This window comes from Pinus tabuliformis, chromosome 1_2, assembly GCF_031772625.1.
Source record: "Pinus tabuliformis cultivar Carrire ecotype Pingquan chromosome 1_2, CPIR1, whole genome shotgun sequence".
NCBI classification, from domain to species: Eukaryota; Viridiplantae; Streptophyta; class Pinopsida; order Pinales; family Pinaceae; genus Pinus; species Pinus tabuliformis.
Window position 1 is genome coordinate 1,120,442,372 of NC_142298.1, and position 21,821 is coordinate 1,120,464,192.

Sequence of the window (21,821 nt, forward strand, 5' to 3'; positions counted from 1 at the left end):
AATTACAATCTCTAATGCAACAAGGCAAATGAGATGGAATGTCTAGTTGGAATGGGCAAATGAAATGGTATGTCTAGTTGGAATGGCTTAAAGAGATAGGAAGTCGTATAGAATGAAACATAGCTCAACACACCTTAGACAATGGCCTGATAAACCATTTGACCACGAGATTTTTGGAAATAGAAAAAAATTGAAGGAAAATGAGGTGATACGTCTAGTTAGAATAAGTTAAAGGAACAGAAAATTACATTAAAAATAAATAAATAAATAGTATAGAATGAAACATGGCTCGAACACACCTTAGACAATTGCCTAATGAGCAATGTGACCACTATATATTTGGAATACATCGATGGAGACAGTGATATACTAATTCAAATGACCAAAATATCCACAATGTTAAACCCAATATTATACTCTGATTGAGATGAACCAAAATATAACAATATACTATTGCGATAAACCAGAATAGCAACACACTGGAGCCATTTGATATTTCACTATAGTGTAAGTTCACAAACCAGACCAAGCAGAAGCAAAAAAAACAGATGAAAATCACCCCGGTACTCGACTTCTAATAAAGGCCAAATTAAGATGAGATGCATTAGAAGCTTCATTATCTCTTGAAGAAGCAAATAATACAACCAAATTCAATAAAGCAAGAGAGTTATTACACTTACATAACCTACCACGCTCTGCTTCCCAAAAGGTATGCAGTTCAATAGTTCGTTTATGCTCGTAAAGTGTCCACTACAAAAATGGAGGAAGCTCCGCTTGCTCAAAAAGTATGCAGTTCAATAGTTAGCCTCGTAAATTTCCACCAAATTCGGAGGAATCAACCTTAGTACAGCGCCTAAATATTTTCTTTGATCAAATCTTAAAATCCATCCATCGGCTGAGTGTGTTCTTTGAATTGTATGCTTGACATGGGTTTACTTCCAGAGTTTTAGAGGGGGGTTGCAAATATGCTTGGCAAATATCCACTTAGCTTTGCTGGAAGACAGCATTTCAAATCTCGCTCAGATATTTGCAACGACTAGAATGCCAGCAGTAGCCTAATGTGCCATCCAATTCCATTTAAAGGGATTGTCAGCTGCTGGTCTTTGCCTCAGGAGAGCGGTGAGAGGCAGTAATATATATATATGCACACAACACAAATGAAGAACAAATTAGATTTAATCTTCCCCAAAGAAGAATGATTACCCAGAGTTACTCATATTTTAAAGGCGTTAACCACAATTTCGCCTACAAATCGAATTCATAACAATTCATCGATGGTGGAAACCGATTCAGCATCCAAAGCCTGAAGTTTGACAGCTATAACTAGATTTCTCAAAATTTCTGCCAAATTTTATCAAAATCATCCCAGAATTTCCACTATTTTTCAAGCAAAAATGTGGCGTTGTTAGACTACTCTGATTTTAAAGAGTTGATTGTGAAATTATGAGCCCTCAACTAAGGGGGCACTCTAAGTTGCTTGGCATAAGGCTACTTCTGGTCTTCTGGAGATTGCAATTATGAGTGAGCCCTCAACTAAGGGGACACTTTAAGCTGCTTGGCATACAGCTACTTCTGGTCTTCGATTCCAATTATGAGTGAGCTCCCAACTAAGTGGACCCTTTAAACAGCTTGGCATAGGGCTACTTCTGGTGTTCTGGCGATTGCAAGCATGCTTGACCATTCTGTTCATTTTCACAGAGAGACAGAAGCCAGTAAGTTGTAACTATGAATGAACCTTCTTCACTCCAATATTTCAAACATTTTATGAAGTAGATTAATTTTGTAATAAATAGATCTCTTTTATAATATATATATATATATATATATAATTTTTTTAAAGTAAACTCACTATTTTTTTGGGCTCACATACAAAGATTCAATAAAAAAATTCAAAAAAACTCAAATATAAACATACCTCTAACCTGATGAAATTTATACAGAGTGAAACAATACAGTTAAAGATGTCAACCAAACCTACACCAATCGAAATGATCAGATTACCGAAAATTCAGTGTCAACTCTAGAACTTTGGAATCGCTATAAGATCAGATGCCTCTAATCTTTCATCTTCTTTCCCTCGATTAACTGTGTTCTTCACGGTGTTTAACATGGGGCTACCTCAGGTCTTCTAGTGGTTGCATGTATTTTTGGCCAATTTATCCATTTTGCAAAATGGAGAAGCACTGGGCTTTGTTGGCAGAAAAAGTTTCAAATCTCTCTCAAATATTTACAACCACGAGAAGCCTGGGGTAACCCAATGTTCCTAGCAATTTCGGCCAAGAGACTGACAAACCCTCTTTGCTTCGTTACGATGGTGAGAGGAAGTAATATATTTTCTGTACAAAACACAAAGGAAGAATAATTTAGATTACTGTTCAACACATCTGAGAAAATAACAGAGTTACTTATCTAAGAAAACGAATAAGTAACAATTTATATTGAAAAATAATGACTAAAACATAAAACCGCCATTAAGGGGATTTAAAAGTCCAATAAAAAGGGGTTAAAAATCTCTCTGACTGGTATATGCACACAACCACAGAAAATGTCAATTACAAATGGAGAAAGATCTTACTGGCTTCCAAATTGTTCTAACATACTGACAGTTATCAAAGCTCTGATCTAAATCTTCGACAGCAAACTGAAATCTTTCCAGCTAGCCAAGTGGTGGTTGGCTTACCTCACTATTAGTGACGTTTATGCTTTGCATTTTCTCCATATAAAACTACTGCAAACTTAGCTGCAACCCGCTAAACTAACATTTAAACCACTCAATATCACACCAGGAAATGAGAGTTGGCAAATAGCTAACGACTGTCTAAGACCCAGAAACAAGTTATTCAGATGTTTGCACAGAGAGTTCTTGCAAGTCAATACATAATCTTTCTTATTCGTTCATCCATTTTTTTTTAATTTGAACTAAGAATTTTCTCCATGGAACAAGAACTGTAAACACTTGCAAGCTTTTATTGTCTTCTTCCATTTACATACTAAAGTCTGGTAATACATTACTTGGCAGAGTAAGCTCAATGATTGTTCAAGCGCTGCTCACGTCGCAGAAAGAGTAACCAGGGCTCAATAACGTATTGAGCACAGGCTCATTGATTAAATAGTAAATGTGAACCAACCTCAAGATCTAAATGAAACATGACAGCAAACCAAAGGTACGAGTAGTCCTGAAATTTCAAAATTACTTCACCTGTGCACGGAAAATTTGGTCACTGATAACGGTCATCTGTTTTCTTCGTTTGGTTTTTTTAATTTTATACAAATTTATAGGAGGTAGGATGAAATTAACCATTAGAAAACAACAATAGTCTAGCTCTATGTCACCTAAAATTAGAAAACAACAATGGTCTAGCTCTATGGCACCTAAAATGTGGCAGGGTCAATTGATATTGAAAGCCATAGCAACTGAATAAAATTTAAGAAGTCAAGGGAAATCATCATTACTGAGTGCTTGATAAACAGGGTTTCTTGTCATCCCGTGTGATCCTCCTCGCAGGAGTTGTTTTGGGTTTCAAAGGGATTATTTTGGTATTCCATTATAGATATAGGGCATTCAAAATATTGTTTTCCATTGGACATAGGACAATCAAAACAACATTTTCTTGGTTGTTAACATTGAGTAAAACTGCAACAACAACTGCCCTGACTTATTTGGTTGGTTGGTCAGGGTTGAGTACAACTGCCACAAATCCCTTCTTTTTTATATAGTTGAAATTCGACTGGATTCAAATCTAACTTTTATAAAACCATATTAATTATGTTTTTTAACATTTTTAAATAGCGGCATGTTAAAACCTATTAACATCATCATCATTTTTTTTAAGGCATGCAAATTCGCAATAATGCCTGCAAAAGAAAAGAATAGTGACGAACCACCGCAGATAAAAAAAAAATTGAGATGAACAACAACTTGGTTTGACACGGACTTTTCTGTATTCATCTCTTAGAAGCAAAGACACATGTTTATGATAAGAAAAAGTCGGCATAGAGAGAATCTAAAAAAATCAATATGGAAAAAAATCTAAAAAGGATTTTAGAAATCCTTAAATGTGGGATAGTGGCCATTGGTCTCCTCTAAGAAATCAGTATGGAAAAAAATCTAAAAAAAAATTAGAAATCCTTAAATGTGGAATAGTGGCCATTGCTCTCCTCTGCCTATAAACCTATAACTTAGCTGGTCAGAAATTTATAAAAAATAACTTAAATGTTTGCATATCAATTTTACAGTTTCAAAATTTCTTTTACCCATCACCATTTCAAAAATTTTAAGCTAACTCCAAATATATTTAGAAAAACTAAAACATCAAAAATTCCAGGCCAAGGTACAAGTTCACTGCAAAACCAGTGCCCGTAATTCACCCAAAAGGGCGAGATTCATAAAAAATGATAAAACACGCCATGACCAGCGGCCCTAATAGAGCAAACAAAGAGTGAGTATATATATACCATGAAAAATGACTAAAATACACCGTGACCATCGGCCCTAGTAAAGCAAACAAAGAGCAAGTACATATATTTGGGCTAGGTTTAAGATTTTCATGATTTAGTAAGTCGAGGCTATATGAGGGTAAGGGAGTTTACTTCCAGAAAACAGCAAATAAAGAGTGAGTAAATATATTTTGGCAAGGTTTAGGATTTTCATGATAGTAAGAGTGGAGAATCCATGAGAGTAAGAGAATCTACTCCCGATTGAATGCGAAAATACCCTATAATAATAAAAAACCAAATAAAGGTAATAACATCTTGTTATACCCCATGATAACTGAAACCAAGTAGCAGGAATAATGGCATTCTGCCAACCACTCAACCCTCTCAAATGAAAATAAAAACAAAAACAGATATAAAATTCATATCAGAAAGGTCAAAAGAAAACACATATAAAATTCATATCAGAAAGGGCGAAAGAAGCAATCTACCCGTGCTCCAAAAGGTCAAGCGATGAGAAACTGAGAGTGTACACACTGCATAAGGACGAGACGCTGTAAATCGAAAAACCCTAAACGAGAAATCAGGTCCGCAGAACCAAAGCGATTCTGAACTTGGTCGGAGGGGCAGATATTTGACGGGCTCGGAGAATATGGAAGCGACTTGCACCACAAAGAGTCGCGAGGACTCGATCTGATCTGATCTTCTAGAGATAGGGTTTGGTGTTAACCCTATCACAGCAGGACAGAAACGAAACCGACACGGATTTTTGTGGGTTTAAATGATTACTTGAGTGGGTTTATATTTTCCAGCCTGCTGCCCGGCAGTGGCCCCCAGTTGGATTTAAGCAAGTAGATTATCTTGTATTAACTGCTTGATTACGTGAGTGGGTTTATATTTTCCAGTTTGCTGCGGGGCAGTGGCCGTATATGACCAATATCTGTGTATTAACGGTTTCCTAGCAAGCTGGATAACTTTTCTCTAAGTTTAATAACAAAATATTGTTATTTACATCATTTTTCCATGATTAAACAAGGTCTTATTTTGAAAGGTAAGAACTAGTTTTTATATTTGAAGAAGGGTTAGCTGATTTTACTTAATTAATATATATATATATATTTTTAAATATAGTTAAATTAAAATAAAAACCAATAAATATATACAAATTTAATATAATATTAATAAAAATTATAATTAAAAAAACAACAACATTATTATATTTTATAAATATAATTTTAAAATGTGCCATAATCAAATTTTTTAGGTTTTTTTATAAGGTTACAATCTTTATTGTTATTGTTGTTTTTTTGTTGTGTTATTGCTAATCTTTATATTTTTAGTTCTAATGTATTTTTTAGGTGGTTTCGCAATACCTAATAGGCAATCATGAGGAAAATAATTTTTGTAGAATAAATGATTAATCGTTTCATTAAAAAGTAACTTAATGAGGAGCCTCAAAAACTCTCGCTAAAATTTCAATTATTGATTTATAAGTTATTATGTTTTTCTTTTAATAATATTTTGTATTTAAATGTTGAATTATTATTTTTAATTAAATTAGGATCATGCTAACATCAATTTTAAATGTTAAATATATTTGAAAACCACTTCGTTATTATCAAGGTTTTATAATTTATAATTAGTGATGGTTTTTATCATTTGGACTTTCATCAAAATTACAATCTGCAAAAGTATTATTATATCATTCACTCATATTTTGATCTACTCCCATATAATTCAAAATAAAAACTAAATGTTCCAAATTGGGGGTGAGTCTTATTATCGCTCAAACTAGGAGGGGATCCTATAAAGCAACTACTAGGTCAAGGGGCAACAAGGGAGCGATAGCCCACTATCACCTCAGCTAAGGCTCCCTGCTCTTTACGAACTTTCACCAATGGGAAGAGACCCAATATAAGGGGAATCACTAGGAAAGATATAACTATGAATGGATAGAGAGTGATTCCTAAGGCATATTCGCAAGAGAGGCTCAATTAGATAGCTTGCTTGTTTCAAAAGCAAGGTGATGGGCTTTCTAGAAATCGCTAAGAGGATTCTTGGGCCTAGGTTGTTGAAATTTATATGTGTTACCTGTTAGAAATTTTATCTGTGTTCTCTGCTTTATTCTCCTACTTGTTAATTTAGAACATGTTATTTAAACATATAAATATCGAAATAAACACAATATAGTCTCAATCATCTACAGATCAACAGCTGAAAGAAATAGCCAACACACAAGTGACACCGTTATTTTTGGACAACTCGTCCCCGGAAAAACCCAACTCGGGAAAACCGATGTAGCAATTCAAAGGGTTATTTTATTATGCAGTCTATCCTTGAGTACATATGGGTGCCAAATTGGCTCACCCAATAGAGAAAATAATCTGACAATAATACCTCTCTATTTAGAAGCAAATATTCAGAAAATCTGCCTCATGAAACCCTCTCTAGCAACCTCTAAAGCTCATCATCAACCCACCTGGCCTCAGCGTAGCCCGGAACACTCTACGTCAGCCCTCTTACACACTGCACAACCTCTACGGCCCTCTGCATCACTCATGTAGCTTCTGCGTGGATGACGCAGGCCCTTCTGGCCTCTGCAATGTCTTTGTTGGGCTCCGCGTGTTCCCTCTGGCTTAGCATCTGCCTCTCTCTACTTCTGCGCTAGTCTCTCAGCACTATCTCTGCCTCTCTCTCTCGTGCTCTGCCCCTCCCTACAAATTGATCACTGATTCGACTTTTCTTAGCAAACCCCACTCTAGAAAAATCAAATGATTGATCACTCTAGTGTGTTCTCCAACTAGCCCTCAAGCCTCCTCTTATACTTTTCCTGTTGGTCCTTCAACAGCCGAGATTGCATCTCTAATCAATGGCTAAGATTAGATTTGGCTTGATCAATGACTTTTGGAACCTTCTAACCCAGTGTTATATTAATACCCATTAATATTTTATTTTCCCTAAGTTTAGACTTAGGAACTCCATTAAAAATATTAAGTATTTTAATATCTCCTTAACCGGGTAGAATTTTCCCAAACCATTTCTGGGTCTTGGAGATCTCATGTGCTTTAGCCTCTCCACCAATTTTCATGGCTAGAGCACATCCGATGCTACCCTGAATCAACATAGGTTTGGAGGATATGCCTTAAAAAGCGGCTTCCTAGACCTAAGGATCCTTATGGATAAGAGGCTTCTATGTAATTCTTGTAGAATTGGAGTTGCAAAGTTGTGGAACCACAGAGAAGCAAAGTGCACCCAAATTAGGTCAAGGGCATGGAATTGATTACTCAAAGAGGGGCTTGACCTAATTGGGGAGGAGAATATGATCAAAGGACTAATTTTCTTTTGAAATACAAATACAATGACCCAAGTGAGGACACTAACCCAAATCAGCCTAGGGCAAGATATGGTCTCGTGGTTAGGGTTGGCTATATCTCAGGATTCCATAGTCGGAATTGCTTAAAATTTGGAGGACCCCTTGAGCAAAATACAGTGCAGTAGTGGACCAATTTTCAAGGTGTTTTGATGACTATAAAGAGATTCGTTTGATGCCATAGATGACCTTCTATGGTTAGGCCTAGAAATTGGAAAAGTGAAGAAAAGAGAGGTAAATTTGACCACCAAAAGGATACAAGAATTAGTGCCTTACTGCTTGGGATTAATGGAGTGATCAAGATACATATAGATCATGAATTTTTGTTAGCTAAGGAGCCCTAATTAGTCTTTGTTAGCTTCTCCAAGGGTAGCAACTAGATTAATAGATATTTATACTCCAAATTTGCAAAAGAGACCAACTTTTTAGGTCTTTAACTTAAGAGGTGCCTCTAGGAACATTGACCCAATCCCTTAAAGGTCAATGTATGCATTTGAAGACTTATTCAAGGTCCCAGAAGAATTTCACATTACATTTAACCCATACAAGAATAGAGATAACAACATACATGTAGTTAGCTAGTAAGATAACAAGAATAGCATCAAAATTTCAACATACATAAGAGAGAGAAAGTATATCCATTTATCAACTTTGCATTAGAGAAGCTCCAAAGACAATAGTGAAAATCCAAACATCATAGTGCATCAAGAAAAGCTCCATAAATTATCCCAACAAAAAGTGCTAAAATCTCATAAGAGATATTAATCCAATCCAAGTGATGATGAGAGGTTAGAATGATCCTCTTTGATATTTGTACAAATCTAAAAGGGATTCAAATTGCCTAATTTCCCTGATTTAGCCCAAAATAATAAAATAATACATAATAATGACATGGCTTGGTGACAAGCCCACCAAGATAGCTCAATAATACAAAGAATAGCCTCTTGAGAGGGAAAAATAATGAATATGATGAGTCATTGGGCCATTGACGAGGCTTAATGAAGCCCAAAGTGTGTAGTGGTGAGAGAATGGAGTCCAAACATAGTGGACAAGGCATTGGCCCCTTTTCCCAAGTAAGTCACATGTGGTGCTCCCAAGTGGGTGTGGGGGCACAAGGACATTCTCATGGGTCTCCAAGTGGATCTATAATCTTTGTAAACCATTTGTAAGGGCTAGGATGATGACATAAGCCCTCCCTTTGTCTCTTGTAGTGAGACACATCCTCATCTAGACCCTGAAACATCTACCATGTAGAAAATCCTATAGATTCACAAGCTAATGCAATTTGCTAAAGTAAAAGAAAAGAATCTACTTCTACTCTTTACAGTGAAAGCCCGTAAACATCGAACAAACAATAATCAATAGAGGAAGAGAATCAAAGGCACATAACACAATAAATATCTGGGGAAAGCCACAGCTCAAAACCCCACTATCTGGTTTTTATTAATACGAAAAATCAAGATGAAATTACAATGCTTGTTCTCTGAAGAACAATCCCAACACTCAGCAAATTCAATCTCCAACTCATAAGCAAGGTCAAGGCCAAAGCTTAGCCAATTCACAAGCTCTCCAAGTATCTATTCTAATGTGTAATTCTTATGAAGAATAACTTATTTAAAGGGAAATAAAGCCTCTAAAAATAGCGCAATCCCTCAAGGATCAGTTCCTTATTGCATGCACTATCAATGCATCTCAGAAAAATCTAAAATAAATAGTACATTGTCCCTATACTCTAGTCTCAACTAGGTCTTTCTCATAATTGGCATGCGTGAGTTTATGATGATTAAATATTCAGTTAACTAGAGTAGCAGTGGTGGAGTTCATTAGTGTCACCGTTGACTGTTAACTCATTATTAGTTCTCTCAATCAGTTTGAGAACTAATTTAACTGAACTGACTCATGAAATTGGGTCTTCTATTTTACAACTCACAATTTGATCCAGACTTAAACAGGAATGCAACAAAATACAGAGATAACCATATACACAAAGATGCAGCGGAAATAACGCTTCATTTCATTAATGTAAAATATTGAAATATGCTTACAACCAGAAATGAAAATAAACCAGCTAGGGCGATGGTAGCTTATCTCTGAGAAGAGATGTGGCAGCTACATGCCTATGAATTATCTTACAATGAGGCTCGAAGGCCTATTTATTATTGAGAAACAATGGAAAACCTTTCACATCCCAAAACCTAACGCTAGAAGATGAAACACCAAATTGTGGGCCCCGTTTGGGTAAATTGGTACATCAATTTCCCGGGTCATAACTTTGGCATACGATCTTTGTTTGACACGTACGATAGCTCGTTAGAAAGGTCTATCCGAGAACTACCACTTTGGGAAGGGACCATGATTTCCCAAAAAACGTCGTTTAGGGCCTCACAACGGCTCTGGAAGTTTAGGACCCAAAAAACTGCTAAAAATAGTAAACTGTGCTACAATTTAGGAAACTGAAAAAACTGAAAGAGATCGTTGTGGGGGTCCAAATGGGATAGGTGAATGGCCACCAACATCCACCTGGATCATTCCTCCCCCATTAAGAAGCAATGGCCCCCATTGCGTTGAGTTCCTCCCTGAGATGAGGAAGCTTCTGCTAAGCTGGGTCTCTGGTGAGCTGTTCTGCAATCTCTGATGTGTCCAGAAATGGTGGGAAGCATGGTCGACGACGGTCCACTTTGAACACTTGGTGCAAGCCAAGGAATGGAGGAATGTTATGCTTCAAAGCATTGTTTCCCATAGCCTTGGTACTGGTGTAAGGACCATGTCGGAGTGATCTGAGTTTCTGATGGGTTCTGGTAAGGTGTTCTTTCTGTCGATGCAACCAAACTTTGTTGCCCACCTGAAACTTGTGTGGTACCCCTGTGGGTGAGGAGAAGTTGTTCTTGTGTTTTGTCATGACTGTATCCCTTTGTTGCTGCTGCTGCGTGGAGGAACCCTTCGCAGTGGTCATGGATGTAGCAACGATCTTCCCCTTACTTTGGGAGCGAATCAGACAGAAAATGAATTTCCTAGTCTGGGAGATGACCTTGCTGCCTTTCTTAGCAGTGATCAAAGAGGTGGTGGTAGGTGGGGCTACCTCTGGTATCCTACATAATGAATCATCCAAAGAAATAATGACACCGCGAGGCCTTGACTCATACATAGCATGTCGCCTCCACAAGTATGGCTGGCCTAATAGTACATCGCAAACATCCAGAGGTGTAACATCACACAATACCTTGTCTGTGAAGGGCTTGATGTTGTAGGAAGGCGGCACTGCTGGCGAACTTTGATATCTCGTCCTTCGTGAAGCCACCCGATATTGTACGACTGCGGGTGTCGTGTAGTCGGTAGGCCCAACCATTTCATGACCTCTACTGAAACAAGGTTCTTTTGGCTCCCACTGTCAACAATGAATTGTAGCGGCAAACCCTTCACCCACATCTGCGAGTGGAAAAGACCCTCCCCCTCCTCTAGATCTTCAGGTTCATTCTTCTGGATCTTGGCGGTGGCAACAGTGGCGCTGGGATCCGCATCAATGATCTACTTCCCTTTGCCATTCCCCTTGTCTGGTTCTGGATCAGGGTCGGAACATGCATCTGATTCGGAAGCCTTCAACTCGGCCACCAAGGACTGCTTGGTCCGACACTCACTTGTGTTATGAGTGGGACTCTTGTGGAACTCACAGCACTTTCCTGTGTACTTCTTTGACTTCGTGGTGTTGTTCTTTTCTTGCGGTTTCGACGGGTTGTCTTGTGTCACCCCGCCTGGGCTTTGTCCTTTGGGCTTCGGATTTGTAGATCCAAAGTCTCGCTTCTTCTGTTTGAACTTTTGCTCAATTTTGATAGCGTATCAGTATGCTAGGTCGAATGAGGAGATGTTCAGGAACTCCATCTCTTCCTGGATGTATCTGTGTAGGCAGCCGCGGTATTTGAGTACCAGATGCAGCTCAGAATCTTTGATACCCAACTTTGTGCGAATGGTATGAAAAATGTTGGTGAACTCTGGCACATCTTGGTCCCTTCCCTGCCGCAGCGTGGTCCACTTTATGTATTTGTCCTCATAGCTTTTGACAAGGTAGTACTACTCCTTGATAGCATCCCGAAATGAATCCCAAGTGGGTGCGACTGAAAATAGTGAGCCTATGCTTTCATCCTTATGCTCGCAGTAGGTTTCCCACCAGTCCTTAACGTGGGGAGTTGCTTTGAGAAGAGCGAAAACAATATTTTCCTGACTTGAATATTCATGAATAGAAAAATACCCATCTAGAAAATTTATTCATTTATCTACGGCATCTGCATTTATTTGACTCTCGAAGATGGGGATTTCAAAATTAACTTGTACCTTGAAGGGTGTGGCATTTCCAAAGTAGCCGTTGGAAGCCGATGCGTCACCTCTAGGTAGTCGCTGAAGAATCTACGCAAAGCTATCCATCATCACGTTCCTTTATCGCTCGAGGGCTTCTTCGAGCAAGATTTTGATAGGATTTCTTGCCCCCTCGTCTTTCTTCTCATCCGTCATGGGAGGCCGTCGGGATTTGTGAAGCTGGTTTTGCAAAGGTTCAACTAGTTCAAGCCCTAACTCCTTATATCCCGACCTCGTTGGGGACATGCAATGAAAAATAGAGAAAAAGAAGACTTCTCTGATACCACTGATCCGAACTTAAACAGGAATGCAACAAAATACAGAGATAACCATATACACAAAGATGTAGCGGAAATAATGCTTCATTTCAATAATGGAAAATATTGAAATATGCTTACAACCAGAAATGAAAATAAACCAACTAGGGCGATGGTAGCTTATCTCTGAGAAGAGATGTGGTGGCTACATGCCTCTTAATTGTCTTACAATGAGGCTCGAAGGCCTATTTATTGTTGAGAAACAATGGAAAACCCTTCGCATCCCAAAACCTAACCCTAGAAGATGAAATGCCAAATTGTGGACCCCGTTTGGGTAAATTGATACATCAATTTCTTGGGGTCGTAACTTTGGCATACGATCTTCATTTGACGCGTACGATAGCTCGTTAGAAAGATCTATCCAAGAACTACCACTTTGGGAAGGGAAACATGGTCAATTGACCCATGTTATCCCCATATTTCCAAAAAACGCCCTTTAGGTCCTCAAAACGGTTCCGGAAGTTTAGGACCCGAAAAACTGCTAAAAATAGTAAATTGTGCTACAATTTAGGAAACTGAAAAAACTGAAAGAGACAGTTGTGGGGGTCCAAATGGGATAGGTGGGTGGCCACCAACATCCACTTGGATGACAATTAACTCATACTAGACTCCTACAAAGTAGGGAGAACGTACACATGACTTCCAAAAGACTTCCAACTCGAAACTCCTAAGTTAAGTAAGTTTAATAAATTTAATTTAACTATTTTAAGTTGCTATCAGAATAGAATTCGAATTTAATTCACAGTTTCATTCAAGGACAAATTAAACTAGAATTTCTTATTGCCATTTCTCAACACTCCCTCTCAACAAGAAAGGGATTATTAACTACCTCGATCATGTCCCTGTGAAACTCGAATTTACATCTTGACAATGCCTTTGTCAAGATGTCAGCATCTTGCTCCTCCGTGGGAATGTAATCTAACAACATGATCCGCCTCAATACACAATCTCTGAGATGATACTAGATATCAATATGCTTGGACCAATCATGAAAGACTGGATTTTCAGAGAATTTGATACAACTTTGATTATCACAATAAATCATTGTCGGATCCATCTGTTGGCCAAACAAACCAACCAAGATCTTCCTCATCCAGATCGCCTCACATGATGTCTGACTTGCAACCATGTACTCTGCCTCTGCCGAATCGAGTGAAACCGATATTTGTTTCCTATTGCACCAAGAAACTGCCACTGACCCAATACTAAAGATCCCTCCTGATGTGCTCTTCATGTCGGATGGACTCCCTTCCCAATCTGCATCGGTGAAGCCTTGAAGCTTCACTCCCTCTGTCTATCTATACCATAACCTAAACTGAGTAGTGCCTATGAGGTATCTCAATACATGCTTTTTTTCCTTCCAATACAACTTGGTAGGCCTAACCATTGCTTGACTAAGCTGGCTAACTGCATAGCACATATATGGTCATGTGTTCACCAAGTACATGAGTGAACCCACAAGCTGCATGTAAATAGTAGCTTCCACTACTTCCCCTAAAGTAGCATCCTCCTTCCTCCAGTTACCAGCTAGAGGAGTCTCCATGGGTTTACTGCTCTCCATGTGGAATCTCCTGAGTATCTCATTGGCATACTTGCCCTGAGATACAAACAACTCCCCATCTCCCTACCATACCTCCATGCCAAGAAAGTAATACATGAGCCCCATGTCCTTCATCTCAAACTCTCTTGCAAGGTCCTCCTTGCAATATTTGATGAGCTTCTCATCACCTATCAGTATGAGATCGTCTACATAAAGTACAATGATCAACATCTTACCTTCCACCACTATGTGATATAGGTTCGCATCCGCTTCACTATTCATGAAGCCCAACCCAGTGAAGTAGCTATCTATCCTGGTGCACCAAGCATAGGGTGCTTGCTTCAGCCCATACAATGCTCTCTTGAGTTAGCACACATGCGACTCACAGTCCAAGGTTTCAAAATCTTTGGGATGCTCTATATACACCTCTTCCTCAATCATGCCATTGAGCAAGGTAGTCTTCACATCCATCTAATGGATCTTCCAACCTATCTATGTTGATAGTGCCAAAATAGATCTGATTGATGAGTACCTTGCAACAGGAGCAAAGGTCTCATCATATTCAAGCCCCTCTACCTGTGAAAAGCCACAAGCCACAAATCTGGCCTTATGCTTCTCCACACTACCATCTACAGCTTGCTTTACCTTATGGGAGCTCACAACTGACTTTTCCTCCGGTCTTGAGACCACATCCCAAACATTGTTTCGAACTATGGAGTCATACTCCTCCACCATTACACCAACCCAAAATGGGTGTTACACTACTTTCTCAAAGGAATATGGCTTTGTCACGACACATTACCCGATAAGTGCCACGTATCCAGTGTACCTCTATGGTGACCTCCACTATCTGCTCTGAGAAGAGGGTGCTCCCACATTCTCCCGTGCATCATCCAACAATTTGTCAACCTCTCTAGTGTGATTTCTTCCCTCTATGGAAGCCTCTGCCTGAGTGGATGTCTCCACTCTCTAAACCTTTGCATGTGGCTACTCCACATCAATCTTAGGCCCCTCAACCTTAGGAGATAAAAGCTCCTCATCGCCATGTAGCTCAAGCTCCCTCTCAAGGGATACTCGCATGGCCTTCTCCTCATCAAATTCGATATCCCTACGAACCACCATCATCCGACTAGTTGACATGTACACTTGATAGTTGTGGGGTGTATTAATGTACCCCACAAATATCCCCCTCTATTTTTGGCTCAAGCTTCTTCCGTGCATCTTTGGTCACATGGAAATAAACCTACGACCCAAAAATCTTGAAGTGACCAACATCTGGCCTCTTACCAGAATAAGCCTCCTCTGGCGTCTTCATCTCAAGTATCCAATGTGGGCTATGGTTCTGAACATAAACCAATGTGTTGCATGCCTCAGCCCACAAGTGTAGTGGTAGGCCCTAATCATGCAACATCTCCCTTGTTGCCCCTATTATGATATTGTTCTTCCTCTCAAAAACCCCATTCTCTTCAGGGTTATGGGGTTCCATCAACTCTCATTTAATCCAGTCTAAACATAAGTTCTTAAACTCATTAGAGACATACTCACCACTGTTATCACTCCATAGAGCTTTAACCTTCTTGCCAGAATCTTTCTCTACCAATGCTTTGAACTCACAAAACTTTGTGAAAGTTTGATCCTTTTTCTGCAAAAAAAATGCCCAGCATTTACGAGAATAATCATCAACAAATATAACATAATACCTGTGTTTGGCTGTGGATTCTGTTGAGAATGGTCCACAAACATTTGAATGGACTCTCTCCAGAATTGACCCTGGTCAACTGTCTCTGTCTCCAAGGGAAGAATTGGTGTATTTTCCCAAAGTACAACCCTTGCATGTATCAACTTGCTCAAGCCTACCTTTGGGAAGACCGATAGAGATTTGCTGCAATATCTTCAAAGCCCCATGAAGAAAGTGGCTGAATCGCTTGTGCCACAACTTGTCGATGTCTCGGCTCAACATCTTTTCCACTTTTGAATTCAAAGAAACACAATCCTCCACCTCTATCTTATAGAGATTCTGAACTCGAATCCCTATCTTCTTTACTTGACACGTGGCTATGTGTCGAAGCAATTCCTTTCCTTTCGAAAATATCACATCATAGCCTCTATCCTAAAGCATGGCAATGGATACCAAGTTCTTCGTCAGTCCAAGTACATGCATAACATTATTCAAGGTGAGTGGAACCACATGCTCCCTCTGAAAATTAATAGTGCCCACACTAGTAACACTATACTTACCATCATCACCCATCTCAATATGCATCTTAAGATCTTTCTCCTCCAGTTCACTGAATAACTCTTTGTCACCAGTCATGTGGAAAGAAGCTCCACTGTCAAAGTACTAGACACTTCTCATCATTGAAGACACCATGCATGCAATGAGGGAAAAGTCCAATTTGAATTGGGAGGCCAAAGCCTTACCTGCCACTCCTCCTGAGGACTTCTTCAATGGACAATTTGTAGCAAAGTGTCCCATCTTGTGACAATGTAAGCATTTAACTTTCGTCATGTCCTTCTTCTTACCTCCATGATAAGAATCCGATTTGGAATGAGAAATTTTACCTTTCACCTTCCTCACCTTAATCGCTAAGGAACAATTCTCTTCACCGTCATTATTTGATGAAGATCCATCCCTGGTGTTCCTCTTGATCTCATCCTGCATCAAATTCGACCATAGTCATTCCCAATCTGGCAGCTTCTCCTGACCATTGACGAAGTCTTGATGATTATGCCAACTCTTTGGGAGTCCAAGAAGAGCAAGGCTCACCATATCCTCCTCGAAAACCATGATTCCAACACTTCCAAGTTAATCCTGACAATGAGTGAACTTGGTCAAGTACTTTAGAATCATCTCGCCTTTCTCCATCTTGATTTTACGAAGTTTATCCTTCAGTGCCAACTTACTTTGATCACTGCTATTCTGATACACGTCCGTCAATGATTTCCACATGGCATGCAGGGTTTCCTTTCCATGGAGACTCGAGACAATATGATCTCAAACTCCCTCAAGGATTATCCTCCTTGCCTTCGCCACACACTTCTTCCACTCAACCAAGTTCTGTGCATCAGCAGTTGCTAGCTTGGGAATTGCTTGTTCAACAAATTCCTTCAAGCCATTATCCTCTAGCACAACCTCCATCCTGTCCCTCCAGGTTATTAAATTTGAGTTGCCTTCCAAGGCATACTCAAGCCTCAACCCATGGAACATAATCTACCGATCTTGAAGTATGTATGCAAATTCGACTTTCACCTATAACCCAAAAACTCAAAACTTTGAAATCTCTTCTAGAGAGTTGATTTTAAATCAATGATATCTCCTTCATCTGAACTCCTATTTGGCCAATTTTATTTTTTTTGGGTATCTTTTCCCATGGATTCCATATATTCATTTTTTTTTTTTGAAAATTTTGCCCAAAAATTCTCAGATCTGCTCTGCAAACTCTCGGCCCAAAAATCAATCTTGCTCCAATACCATGTAGAAAATATTGTAGATTCACAAGATAATATAACTTTTTAAAGCAAGAGACAAGAATATACTTCTACTCTTTACAACGGAAGCCCATAAACATCGAGAAAACAATAATCAATAGAGGAAGAGAATCAAAGGCACATAACATAATAAATATCTCGGGAAAGCCACAACTCAAAACCCTAATATTTTTTTTGTATTAATCTGGAAAATCAAGATGAAATTATAATGCTTGTTCTCTCAAGAACAATCCCATAACTCAGCAAATTCAATCTCCAACTCATAAGCAAGCTCAAGGCCAAATCTTAGCCAATTCACAAGCTCTCTAAGTCTCTATTCCAATGTGTAATTCCTATGAAGGATAGCTTGTATTTAAAGCGGAATAAAGCCTCTAAAAATAGTGCAATCCCTCAAGGACTAGTCCCTGATTGCATGCACTATCAGTGAAACTCAGAAAAATCTAAAACAAATAGTACAATGTCCCTGCACTCTAGTCTCAACTGGGTCTTTCTCAGAATCGACACGCATGAGTTTCTAATGAGTACATATTCATTTAACTAGAGTAGCACTGGTGGAGTTCATTTGTGTCACCACTAACTGTTAACTCACTATTAGTTCTCTCAATCAGTTTGAGAACTAATTTAACTGAACTAACTCATGAAATTGAGTCTTCTATTTTTCAACTCACAATTAACTCATTCTAGACTCCTACAAAGTAGGGAGAACATACACATGACTTCCAAAAGACTTCCAACTCAAAATTTTAAAGCTAAGTAAGTTTAATAAACTTAATTTAACTATTTTAAGTTGCTATGAGAATAGAATTCGAATTTGATTCATAGTTTAATTCAAGGACAAATTAAACTGGAATTTCTTGTTGCCATTTCTCAACACTTCCTCTCAACAAGAAAGGGATTTCTAACTACCTTGATCCTGTCTTTATGAAACTCAAATTTACATCTTGACATTGCCTTTGTCAAGATGCCAACATCTTTCTCCTCCATGGGAATGTAACCTAACAACATGATCCACCTTAATACACAATATTTGAGATGATGATACCAAATATCAATATGCTTAGACCAATCATGAAAAGCTAGATTTTCATAGAGTTTGATACAACTCTGATTATCACAATAAATCATTGTCGGATCCATCTGTTGGCCAAACAAACCAACCAAGATCTTCCTCATCAAGATAGCCTCACATGATGTCTAACTTGCAGCCATGTACTCTGCCTCTACCGAACTGAGTGCAACCGATAATTGTTTTCTGTTGTACCAAGAAACTGTCGTTGACCCAATACTAAAGATCCCTCCTGATATGCTCTTCCTGTTGGATGGACTCCCTACCCAGTCTCCATTGATGAAGCCTGGAAGCTTCACTCTCTTTGTCTATCTGTATCATAACCCAAATTGAGTGGTGCCTCTCGGGTGTCTCAATACATGCTTTGTCGCCTTCCAATATAGCTTGGTAGGCCTAACCATCACTTGACTAAGCTAGTTAACTATATAGCACATATCCGGTTGTGTGTTCACCAAGTACATGAGTGAACCCACAAGCTTCCTGTAAACAATAGTTTCCACTACTTCCCCTGAAGTGGCATCCTCCTTCCTCTAGTTACTAGCTAGAGGAGTCTCCATGGGTTTACTACTCTCCATGTGGAATCTCCTAAGTATCTCGTTGGTATACTTTCCCTAAGATACAAACAACTCCCCATCTCCTTACCATACCTCCATCCCAAGAAAGTAATGCATGAGCCCCATACCCTTCATCTCAAACTCTCTTGCAAGATTTGATGAGCTTCTCATCACCTGTCAGTATGAGAGCATATACATAAAGTACAATAATCAACATCTTACCTTCCACCACTATGTGATACAGGTTCACATCCGATTCACTCTTCGTGAAGCCCAACCCAGTGAAGTAGCTATCTATCCTCGTGTACCAAGCACATGGTGCTTGCTTCAACCCACACAATGCTTTCTTATGTCGCCACACATGCGACTCACGATCCAAGGTTTCTAAACCTTTGGGATGCTCTATGTATGCCTCCTCCTCAATCATGCCATTGAGGAAGGCAATCTTCACATCCATCTGATGGATCTTCCAACCCATATGTGCTGATTGTGCCACAATAGATCTGATTGACGAGTACCTTGCAACAGGAGAAAAGGTCTCATCATAGTCAATCCCCGCTACCTGTGAAAAGCCACAGGCCACAAATTTGGCCTTATGCTTCTCCACACTACCATATATAGCTTTCTTTACCTTGTAAAGCCAACGGAAGCTCACAATTGACTTGTCCCCTTTGTCTCGGGACCACATCCCAAACAATATTTCAAACCATCGAGTCATACTCCTCCACCATTGCATCAACCCAAACTGAGTGCTTGATTACTTCCTGAAAGGAAGATGGCTTTGTCACAACACATGCATCCATAAGTGCCATGTATCTAGTGTACCTCTCTAGTGACCTCCTCTGTCTGCGCTAAGAAGAGGGTGCTCCCACATTCTCCTGTGCATCATCCAACAATCTGTTAGCCTCTCTAGTGCACTTTCTTCCCTCTCTGGAAGACTCTACCTGAGTGGATGTCTCCACTCTCTGAACCTCTACATTTGGTTGCTCCACATCAATCTGAGGCCCCTCAACCTTAGGAGCTAAAAGCTCCTCATCCACATGTAGCTTAGGCTCCCTCTCAAGGGATACTCGCATGGCCTTCTCCTCATTAGAACTGATATCCCTGTGAGCCACTATCATTCGACTGGTCAGCATGTACACTCGATAGTTGTGGGGTGTATCCATGTACCCCACAAAGAATCCCAACTCTGTTGTTGCTTTAATCTTCTTCCATGTATCTTTGGTCACATGGCAATAAACCGATGACCCAAAAATCTTGAAGTGACCAACATCTGGCCTCTTACCGGAATAAGCCTCCTTAGGTGTCTTCATCTCAAGTATCTAATGTGGGCTACGGTTCTAAACATAAACCGATGCGTTGCATGCCTCAGTCCATAGGTGTAGTGGTAGGCCCTGAGCATGCAACATCGCCCTTGCTTCCCCTACTATGCTTTTGTTCTTCCTCACAGAAACCCCATGTTGTTGAGGGTTATGGGGTGTCGTCAACTCTCATTTAATCGCTTCGGTTGCACATAAGTTCTTAAACTCGTCGGAGACATACTCACCACCATTATCACTCTGTTGGATTTTAACCTTCTTGCCAGACTCTTTCTCTACCAATGCTTTGAACTCACAAAACTTTGTGAAAGTTTGATCCTTTTTTTTGCAAAATAAATACCCAACATTTACGAGAATAGTCATCAACAAATATAACATAACACCTGTGTTTGGCCATGGATGCTGTCGAGAATGGTCCACACACATCTCAATGGACTCTCTCCAGAATAGACTTTTCTCAACTGTCTTTGTCTCCAAAAGAAGACTTGGTGTATTTTCCCAAAGTACAACCCTTGCAAGTATCAACTTGCTTAAGTGTGCCTTTGGGAAGACTGGTAGAGATTTGTTGCAATATCTTCAAAGTCCCATGATGCAAGTGGCCCAATCGCCTATGCCACAACTTGTCCACATCTCGACTCAACATCTTTTCCGCTTTTGTACTCAAAGCAGCACAATCCTCTACCTCTATCTTATAGATATTATGAACTTGAATCCCTATCTTCTTTACTTGACCCGCAGCTATGTGTCGAAGGAATGCCTTTCCTTTCGAAAATATCACATCATAGCCTTTATCCTCAAGCATGGCAACAGATACCAAGTTCTTCATCAGTCCGTGTACATGCATAACATTCTTCAAGGTGAGTGGAGACGCATGCTCCCTCTGAAAAGTAATAGTGCCCACACTAGTAACACTATACTTACCGTCATCACCCATCTCAATATGCATATTGAGATCTTTATCCTCCAGTTCACTGAATAACTCTTTGTCATTAGTCATGTGGAAAGAAGCTCCACTGTCTAAGTACCAGATACTTCCCATCATTAAAAACACCATGCATGCAATGAGGGAAAAGTCCAATTCAAATTGGGAGGCCAAAGCCTCGCTTGCTGATCCTCCTGAGGACTTCTCCGTGGACTTTTTCAATGGACAATTTGTAGCAAAGTGTCCCATCTTGTGACAATGAAAGCATTTAACTTTCGTCATGTCCTTCTTCTTAACTCCATGATAACAATCTGATTTGGAATGAGAAATTTTACCTTTCACCTTAATCGTTAAGGCACAGTTCTCTTCATCATCAGTCTTTGATGAAGAGCCATCCCTGGTGTTCCTCCTGATCTCATCTTGCATCAAATCCAACAATTGTCATTCCCATTCTGGCAGCTTC

At 39.4% G+C, this 21,821-nt stretch overlaps 1 long non-coding RNA gene across 2 annotated transcripts; it reads right to left on the minus strand.

Annotated features, from left to right (window-relative positions):
* Positions 1–389: 389 nt before the first annotated feature.
* On the minus strand, positions 390–5,211 carry LOC149210069 (uncharacterized). Of its 2 annotated transcripts, none has more exons than XR_016252923.1 (3): positions 4,926–5,211; positions 1,916–2,336; positions 390–1,682 (listed from the first exon to the last, which is right to left on the minus strand). It is a non-coding gene; the product is annotated as an uncharacterized LOC149210069 (long non-coding RNA). The 2 variants fall into 2 exon arrangements; XR_016252924.1 differs by having other exon boundaries at positions 2,002–2,336; positions 4,926–5,210.
* Between the last annotated feature and the right edge of the window lie 16,610 nt (positions 5,212–21,821).